Below are 9,339 nucleotides of genomic sequence, written 5' to 3'. Positions count from 1 at the left end.
AAGGATGAGCCAGGGGCTGCGCTTGTCATGGAACACAGCTCAGAGGGGCTTGAATCTGCTCTGGGGTCCAGGCAAAGCCACCCCACACCTGCCTGTGTCCCAGCCCCTGTGGGAAGGTAGTAATGAACTGATTCTGACCTTGACCTCTCCCAACACAGGATTCCAGGGGCTCCCATTACTGTTAGGCTCAGGTCCACGGGCCTCGTCTGTGCCCATGCGCTGGGCCGTCCCCACAGTGGCTCCTGGCACACCTGAGTCCTGGTCACACATCTCTGTGGAAACCCCTGCCCTCCAGGGTGGATGGCCAATGTGACGGCCCTGTCAGGAACAGAATGGCACAAAATGCCGGGATGTCATTTCTCAGCTGATGGAGTCTGTGACTTCTCCTGGTTCCCTCTGTCCTGGGTTCATTCTCTGTCCCCTTCTCTGTCTCTGTGTCTGTGTCTCTCACAGGAGCAGACCCGTGGGTTCCATGGGCGATGTGAGAAACCGCAGAAGCCTCCCTTGTCCCCGTTTCCCTCTCCGGTCCTGGTGCCCCATTCCTTCCTAAGGCCTCCTCAACCTGACCGGAGCAGTGATTCTGGATTCTCTTCCACATGGGGACCCTGAGGCTGAAACAAGAAGGGCCCTGACCTTGGTCTTCAGACTGGTGGCCCTGTGCTCTTCCACCTTCTGCGTAGCCAGGTCCTAAGGCCCCCAAGCCCCGAGTCTGTCCTCTGCTGAGAAGGACCTCGAGGGGTTAGAAAACATTTTCCCAAGACTGGGATCACAGGGGGTCGGGGATGGATATCCAAGGCCGAGAGGCACTTCTATAAGACTGTGGCACCCTTGGGACACTACATCTCTGCAGCCCAAGTGACATCAGAGTAAGCTGAGGCCTTTTGTGCTATAGCCCTCCGGACTTGGGGGAGGGTATCTCTTACTACTCCCAAGTTCGCAGGGTGGTGTTGGACACCGGAACCCAGACCTTGTCTTTTCCCAGTGCCCTGGCAACACCCTGGGTCCCTTGGGGAACCCTGACCATCAGCCCGGACTGTCCCCCCGTCCCTATGGGGCCTGGTTCCGGGTCCTGCAGCGACACAGTGAGGAGAGGTGAGGCCAGGCAGGAGCGGGGAGAGGGCAGAGTGGACTCTCCCTGGGGGCCATGGATCCCTGGTCAGTGCAGACCCTGTTGTGTGCCGGCCCCTCGGGCACCGAGATTCCAGCTCCTGGTCTGGCTCCGGGAGGGAGACCAGAGTGTGGCCCCTGCTAGCTCAGATGTGTCACTCTGACCTGTAGCTACAGCCTGTCCCACCAGCTGAACTCCACCTCCTAGTCGGCCAGCTCATCTTCACGGTCAAGAACAGGCCATCATGAAGGTCAGGGGCCATTGCGTGCCTGGTCAGGCAGGGGACGGCTCACTTTCACCTCAGGGAGTCTCTGGCTGGTCTAGCAGGGGCTCTGGAGGCCTGGCTTTCCAGGTTCTCTGCTGAACAGCTCTGGGACTGGAGCCATTTAACCTCTCCTCGCTGGGCCTCGCTTTCCTCTTCTGTGCAATGGGGTGAGGCTGAATGATCCCTCCCATGGCGGAAACATGTGGAGTGCTGGTGATGGACGTAAGCCGGGCACCGAGCCTGGATTGCAGAGTGCAGAGGGGGATGGTGAGCGGTGTGGGCAGTGAGCACTCCTTCCCCCAAAATCAATTTAGCTCTTCCACGTAGCCGCCAGACCACTGGCTGGGAGCCCAGGAGCAGTGGCCGACCACACTCCTGACACCAGGCCCCTGCGTGTGGCTCTTCCTCAGCACTGGGACACGGTGGGGACCGCGGGACTTGGGGTCAGCTCCTCTCTCTGAGGGAAGGAGACGAAAGAAGGCTTTCCTTGGGGACCCCCAATGCCACATAAGAGGGGAGGAGGCTTCCCCCAAACAGTACTTTGAAATTCTGCTTCTGTTAGAACCTGAGCCTTGGGCTTTGGTTATTTCACTTGCTGGGCTGACGAGATACACTTGTTGTCCAAGACTCCTCCTCAGATGAAGAGCCCTTGCAGGTCCCGGGCATCCTGGAGCCCGGGGTGGGAGAGGGGCCAGTCCCCTCCCAGGCTCCTGCAGGAGACCTGTCCTCCCAAAGGCAGGATGGTTTCGGGTCGTGGTCCTGGGCTAGGGTTGGAGACAGCCTGTCACTGCTCCTGACTCTGGGGTGAGTGGGCCTTTTTTAGGCAAAGCAACACCCACCGAAGGCAGTGGCTTCAGAAAGAACACACTCCTGGGCCCGGTCCCGCCCCAGGTCGGTGGCTGACTTCCCCAGCCCCAGAGGAAGAAGGATAGCCTCTGCTTCCTTGGGCTTTGGTCCTCTGACCCACGAGCAAGCACTGAAAAGTTTCTAGCCCTCCTCTGGAAGCGCACCATCCCTGAGCGGGCCAGTCACGGTCCACACACGAAGACGGACAACGTGCTAAGTAAGTGCAGGAGGTGATCCTGTTCAAATGGCCTGCGGGTCGGTGGGGTTGCTGCTTCTGTGCCCTCCAGTGGGCCGCTTTTCCCTGGATGGAAATTCTCCTGGAGGCGCCTCTCTGTCCTTTGAGCTCCGTTCCTGCTGGTTTCAGGACCAAGGGACTCCAACTGAGCATTGTGCCCCATGTCCTCAGGGCGATGGTGGTCATGGTCTGTTATGATGATCTGGGAGGTTCCTTCAGGTTCCTGCTCCCCTAGGCACAGGTGCGGTAGCGACAAGCCCCAGGGCCATCCCCCAATTTCAGCATTGTGCCCCATGTTCCCCAGGGATGGTGCTAATAGTCCGTTGGGATTGTCTGGGAGGGCCCTCCAGGTTCCCGCTGCCCCCCCAGGCACAGGTGTGGGTGGCAAGAAACCCCAGAGCCGTCCTCAAGCTTCAGCATTGTGCCCCACGTCCTCAGGGATGTTGCTAAGGTTCCATGAGGATCATCTGGGAGGATCCTCCCGGTTCCCGCTTCCCCAGGCACAGGTGTGGTGGCCAAAAGGCCCAGAGCCCTCCCCCAAATTCAGCATTGTGCCCCCGGGGGTGCTGGTGCCGGTCATGGGCTGTCAAGATGGTACAGGAGGATCCTCCAGGTGGGGCTTGGAGCCTGGGTAAACCTGGTCGCACTCAGGTTGCATGAGGAACAGATGAGTTGAGGTCTTCATTTGGAAGAGTCATTTCGCTTTTCCAAAAAGGTCAAGGTCATGGGTCTACTTTAGAATGAAGATAATGACTACTTAAAAACAAGTGTGTGTTTCCCCTTCTCCCAGAAATGGAAGCAGGTGTGCAGGCCATAGGTCGGAGGACCTACTTATCCCCACCTGACAGCACTTCTCTGCTCTGGATCTAGGAGACCCAAGGTTTGGAACATCAGCCTGTGGGTCAGGGATGTAGCATTTCACAGGATGTCAGTGTTCTGAGAAATCAGCAGGTCCATTTGGCACAGTGTCATCTTCCTGTCAGGACTGGCGGTCAAATGTCTCATGAACCCCACACTTCCGGGCATTTCCTCTTTCCTCCCGTTGACCGAGGGTTAGGGTTAGAGTTAGGGTACTGGTTAGGGCATGGGTTAGGGTACGGGTTAGGGTACGGGATAGAGATAGGGTAGGGGTTAGGGCACGGTTTACCGTACAGGGTAGGGTTTAGGGTTAGGCTACCATTTAGGGTACGGGTTAGGGTTAGGGTACGCTTTAGGGTTTGGGTTCGGTTCAGGGGTAGGGTTAGGCGTTAGTGTTCTGGTAGGTGTTGGGGTTAGGGTACGGGGTAGGTTTAGGGTACAGTTTAAGGTTAGTGTTAGGGACCTCTCCAAATGTTCCGTGCCTGCTATCACAGGAGGCTGGTGCCAAGCTGACAATGCAAGGATGAGCCAGGGGCTGCGCTTGTCATGGAACACAGCTCAGAGGGGCTTGAATCTGCTCTGGGGTCCAGGCAAAGCCACCCCACACCTGCCTGTGTCCCAGCCCCTGTGGGAAGGTAGTAATGAACTGATTCTGACCTTGACCTCTCCCAACACAGGATTCCAGGGGCTCCCATTACTGTTAGGCTCAGGTCCACGGGCCTCGTCTGTGCCCATGCGCTGGGCCGTCCCCACAGTGGCTCCTGGCACACCTGAGTCCTGGTCACACATCTCTGTGGAAACCCCTGCCCTCCAGGGTGGATGGCCAATGTGACGGCCCTGTCAGGAACAGAATGGCACAAAATGCCGGGATGTCATTTCTCAGCTGATGGAGTCTGTGACTTCTCCTGGTTCCCTCTGTCCTGGGTTCATTCTCTGTCCCCTTCTCTGTCTCTGTGTCTGTGTCTCTCACAGGAGCAGACCCGTGGGTTCCATGGGCGATGTGAGAAACCGCAGAAGCCTCCCTTGTCCCCGTTTCCCTCTCCGGTCCTGGTGCCCCATTCCTTCCTAAGGCCTCCTCAACCTGACCGGAGCAGTGATTCTGGATTCTCTTCCACATGGGGACCCTGAGGCTGAAACAAGTAGGGCCCTGACCTTGGCCTTCAGACTGGTGGCCCTGTGCTCTTCCACCTTCTGCGTAGCCAGGTCCTAAGGCCCCCAAGCCCCGAGTCTGTCCTCTGCTGAGAAGGACCTCGAGGGGTTAGAAAACATTTTCCCAAGACTGGGATCACAGGGGGTCGGGGATGGATATCCAAGGCCGAGAGGCACTTCTATAAGACTGTGGCACCCTTGGGACACTACATCTCTGCAGCCCAAGTGACATCAGAGTAAGCTGAGGCCTTTTGTGCTATAGCCCTCCGGACTTGGGGGAGGGTATCTCTTACTACTCCCAAGTTCGCAGGGTGGTGTTGGACACCGGAACCCAGACCTTGTCTTTTCCCAGTGCCCTGGCAACACCCTGGGTCCCTTGGGGAACCCTGACCATCAGCCCGGACTGTCCCCCCGTCCCTATGGGGCCTGGTTCCGGGTCCTGCAGCGACACAGTGAGGAGAGGTGAGGCCAGGCAGGAGCGGGGAGAGGGCAGAGTGGACTCTCCCTGGGGGCCATGGATCCCTGGTCAGTGCAGACCCTGTTGTGTGCCGGCCCCTCGGGCACCGAGATTCCAGCTCCTGGTCTGGCTCCGGGAGGGAGACCAGAGTGTGGCCCCTGCTAGCTCAGATGTGTCACTCTGTCCTGTAGCTACAGCCTGTCCCACCAGCTGAACTCCACCTCCTAGTCGGCCAGCTCATCTTCACGGTCAAGAACAGGCCATCATGAAGGTCAGGGGCCATTGCGTGCCTGGTCAGGCAGGGGACGGCTCACTTTCACCTCAGGGAGTCTCTGGCTGGTCTAGCAGGGGCTCTGGAGGCCTGGCTTTCCAGGTTCTCTGCTGAACAGCTCTGGGACTGGAGCCATTTAACCTCTCCTCGCTGGGCCTCGCTTTCCTCTTCTGTGCAATGGGGTGAGGCTGAATGATCCCTCCCATGGCGGAAACATGTGGAGTGCTGGTGATGGACGTGAGCCGGGCACCGAGCCTGGATTGCAGAGTGCAGAGGGGGATGGTGAGCGGTGTGGGCAGTGAGCACTCCTTCCCCCAAAATCAATTTAGCTCTTCCACGTAGCCGCCAGACCACTGGCTGGGAGCCCAGGAGCAGTGGCCGACCACACTCCTGACACCAGGCCCCTGCGTGTGGCTCTTCCTCAGCACTGGGACACGGTGGGGACCGCGGGACTTGGGGTCAGCTCCTCTCTCTGAGGGAAGGAGACGAAAGAAGGCTTTCCTTGGGGACCCCCAATGCCACATAAGAGGGGAGGAGGCTTCCCCCAAACAGTACTTTGAAATTCTGCTTCTGTTAGAACCTGAGCCTTGGGCTTTGGTTATTTCACTTGCTGGGCTGACGAGATACACTTGTTCTCCAAGACTCCTCCTCAGATGAAGAGCCCTTGCAGGTCCCGGGCCTCCTGGAGCCCGGGGTGGGAGAGGGGCCAGTCCCCTCCCAGGCTCCTGCAGGAGACCTGTCCTCCCAAAGGCAGGATGGTTTCGGGTCGTGGTCCTGGGCTAGGGTTGGAGACAGCCTGTCACTGCTCCTGACTCTGGGGTGAGTGGGCCTTTTTTAGGCAAAGCAACACCCACCGAAGGCAGTGGCTTCAGAAAGAACACACTCCTGGGCCCGGTCCCGCCCCAGGTCGGTGGCTGACTTCCCCAGCCCCAGAGGAAGAAGGATAGCCTCTGCTTCCTTGGGCTTTGGTCCTCTGACCCACGAGCAAGCACTGAAAAGTTTCTAGCCCTCCTCTGGAAGCGCACCATCCCTGAGCGGGCCAGTCACGGTCCACACACGAAGACGGACAACGTGCTAAGTAAGTGCAGGAGGTGATCCTGTTCAAATGGCCTGCGGGTCGGTGGGGTTGCTGCTTCTGTGCCCTCCAGTGGGCCGCTTTTCCCTGGATGGAAATTCTCCTGGAGGCGCCTCTCTGTCCTTTGAGCTCCGTTCCTGCTGGTTTCAGGACCAAGGGACTCCAACTGAGCATTGTGCCCCATGTCCTCAGGGCGATGGTGGTCATGGTCTGTTATGATGATCTGGGAGGTTCCTTCAGGTTCCTGCTCCCCTAGGCACAGGTGCGGTAGCGACAAGCCCCAGGGCCATCCCCCAATTTCAGCATTGTGCCCCATGTTCCCCAGGGATGGTGCTAATAGTCCGTTGGGATTGTCTGGGAGGGCCCTCCAGGTTCCCGCTGCCCCCCCAGGCACAGGTGTGGGTGGCAAGAAACCCCAGAGCCGTCCTCAAGCTTCAGCATTGTGCCCCATGTCCTCAGGGATGTTGCTAAGGTTCCATGAGGATCATCTGGGAGGATCCTCCCGGTTCCCGCTTCCCCAGGCACAGGTGTGGTGGCCAAAAGGCCCAGAGCCCTCCCCCAAATTCAGCATTGTGCCCCCGGGGGTGCTGGTGCCGGTCATGGGCTGTCAAGATGGTACAGGAGGATCCTCCAGGTGGGGCTTGGAGCCTGGGTAAACCTGGTCGCACTCAGGTTGCATGAGGAACAGATGAGTTGAGGTCTTCATTTGGAAGAGTCATTTCGCTTTTCCAAAAAGGTCAAGGTCATGGGTCTACTTTAGAATGAAGATAATGACTACTTAAAAACAAGTGTGTGTTTCCCCTTCTCCCAGAAATGGAAGCAGGTGTGCAGGCCATAGGTCGGAGGACCTACTTATCCCCACCTGACAGCACTTCTCTGCTCTGGATCTAGGAGACCCAAGGTTTGGAACATCAGCCTGTGGGTCAGGGATGTAGCATTTCACAGGATGTCAGTGTTCTGAGAAATCAGCAGGTCCATTTGGCACAGTGTCATCTTCCTGTCAGGACTGGCGGTCAAATGTCTCATGAACCCCACACTTCCGGGGATTTCCTCTTTCCTCCCGTTGACCGAGGGTTAGGGTTAGAGTTAGGGTACTGGTTAGGGCATGGGTTAGGGTACGGGTTAGGGTACGGGTTAGAGATAGGGTAGGGGTTAGGGCACGGTTTACCGTACAGGGTAGGGTTTAGGGTTAGGCTACCATTTAGGGTACGGGTTAGGGTTAGGGTATGCTTTAGGGTTTGGGTTCGGTTCAGGGGTAGGGTTAGGCGTTAGTGTTCTGGTAGGTGTTGGGGTTAGGGTACGGGGTAGGTTTAGGGTACAGTTTAAGGTTAGTTTTAGGGACCTCTCCAAATGTTCCGTGCCTGCTATCACAGGAGGCTGGTGCCAAGCTGACAATGCAAGGATGAGCCAGGGGCTGCGCTTGTCATGGAACACAGCTCAGAGGGGCTTGAATCTGCTCTGGGGTCCAGGCAAAGCCACCCCACACCTGCCTGTGTCCCAGCCCCTGTGGGAAGGTAGTAATGAACTGATTCTGACCTTGACCTCTCCCAACACAGGATTCCAGGGGCTCCCATTACTGTTAGGCTCAGGTCCACGGGCCTCGTCTGTGCCCATGCGCTGGGCCGTCCCCACAGTGGCTCCTGGCACACCTGAGTCCTGGTCACACATCTCTGTGGAAACCCCTGCCCTCCAGGGTGGATGGCCAATGTGACGGCCCTGTCAGGAACAGAATGGCACAAAATGCCGGGATGTCATTTCTCAGCTGATGGAGTCTGTGACTTCTCCTGGTTCCCTCTGTCCTGGGTTCATTCTCTGTCCCCTTCTCTGTCTCTGTGTCTGTGTCTCTCACAGGAGCAGACCCGTGGGTTCCATGGGCGATGTGAGAAACCGCAGAAGCCTCCCTTGTCCCCGTTTCCCTCTCCGGTCCTGGTGCCCCATTCCTTCCTAAGGCCTCCTCAACCTGACCGGAGCAGTGATTCTGGATTCTCTTCCACATGGGGACCCTGAGGCTGAAACAAGAAGGGCCCTGACCTTGGTCTTCAGACTGGTGGCCCTGTGCTCTTCCACCTTCTGCGTAGCCAGGTCCTAAGGCCCCCAAGCCCCGAGTCTGTCCTCTGCTGAGAAGGACCTCGAGGGGTTAGGAAACATTTTCCCAAGACTGGGATCACAGGGGGTCGGGGATGGATATCCAAGGCCAAGAGGCACTTCTATAAGACTGTGGCACCCTTGGGACACTACATCTCTGCAGCCCAAGTGACATCAGAGTAAGCTGAGGCCTTTTGTGCTATAGCCCTCCGGACTTGGGGGAGGGTATCTCTTACTACTCCCAAGTTCGCAGGGTGGTGTTGGACACCGGAACCCAGACCTTGTCTTTTCCCAGTGCCCTGGCAACACCCTGGGTCCCTTGGGGAACCCTGACCATCAGCCCGGACTGTCCCCCCGTCCCTATGGGGCCTGGTTCCGGGTCCTGCAGCGACACAGTGAGGAGAGGTGAGGCCAGGCAGGAGCGGGGAGAGGGCAGAGTGGACTCTCCCTGGGGGCCATGGATCCCTGGTCAGTGCAGACCCTGTTGTGTGCCGGCCCCTCGGGCACCGAGATTCCAGCTCCTGGTCTGGCTCCGGGAGGGAGACCAGAGTGTGGCCCCTGCTAGCTCAGATGTGTCACTCTGACCTGTAGCTACAGCCTGTCCCACCAGCTGAACTCCACCTCCTAGTCGGCCAGCTCATCTTCACGGTCAAGAACAGGCCATCATGAAGGTCAGGGGCCATTGCGTGCCTGGTCAGGCAGGGGACGGCTCACTTTCACCTCAGGGAGTCTCTGGCTGGTCTAGCAGGGGCTCTGGAGGCCTGGCTTTCCAGGTTCTCTGCTGAACAGCTCTGGGACTGGAGCCATTTAACCTCTCCTCGCTGGGCCTCGCTTTCCTCTTCTGTGCAATGGGGTGAGGCTGAATGATCCCTCCCATGGCGGAAACATGTGGAGTGCTGGTGATGGACGTAAGCCGGGCACCGAGCCTGGATTGCAGAGTGCAGAGGGGGATGGTGAGCGGTGTGGGCAGTGAGCACTCCTTCCCCCAAA

This window comes from Eumetopias jubatus, unplaced genomic scaffold (genome assembly GCF_037043125.1).
Source record: "Eumetopias jubatus isolate StellerSeaLion01/CBP00866 unplaced genomic scaffold, mEumJub1_p1.0 scaffold_50, whole genome shotgun sequence".
In the NCBI taxonomy this organism is placed as follows: domain Eukaryota; kingdom Metazoa; phylum Chordata; class Mammalia; order Carnivora; family Otariidae; genus Eumetopias; species Eumetopias jubatus.
This window is presented reverse-complemented; position numbering follows the sequence as displayed.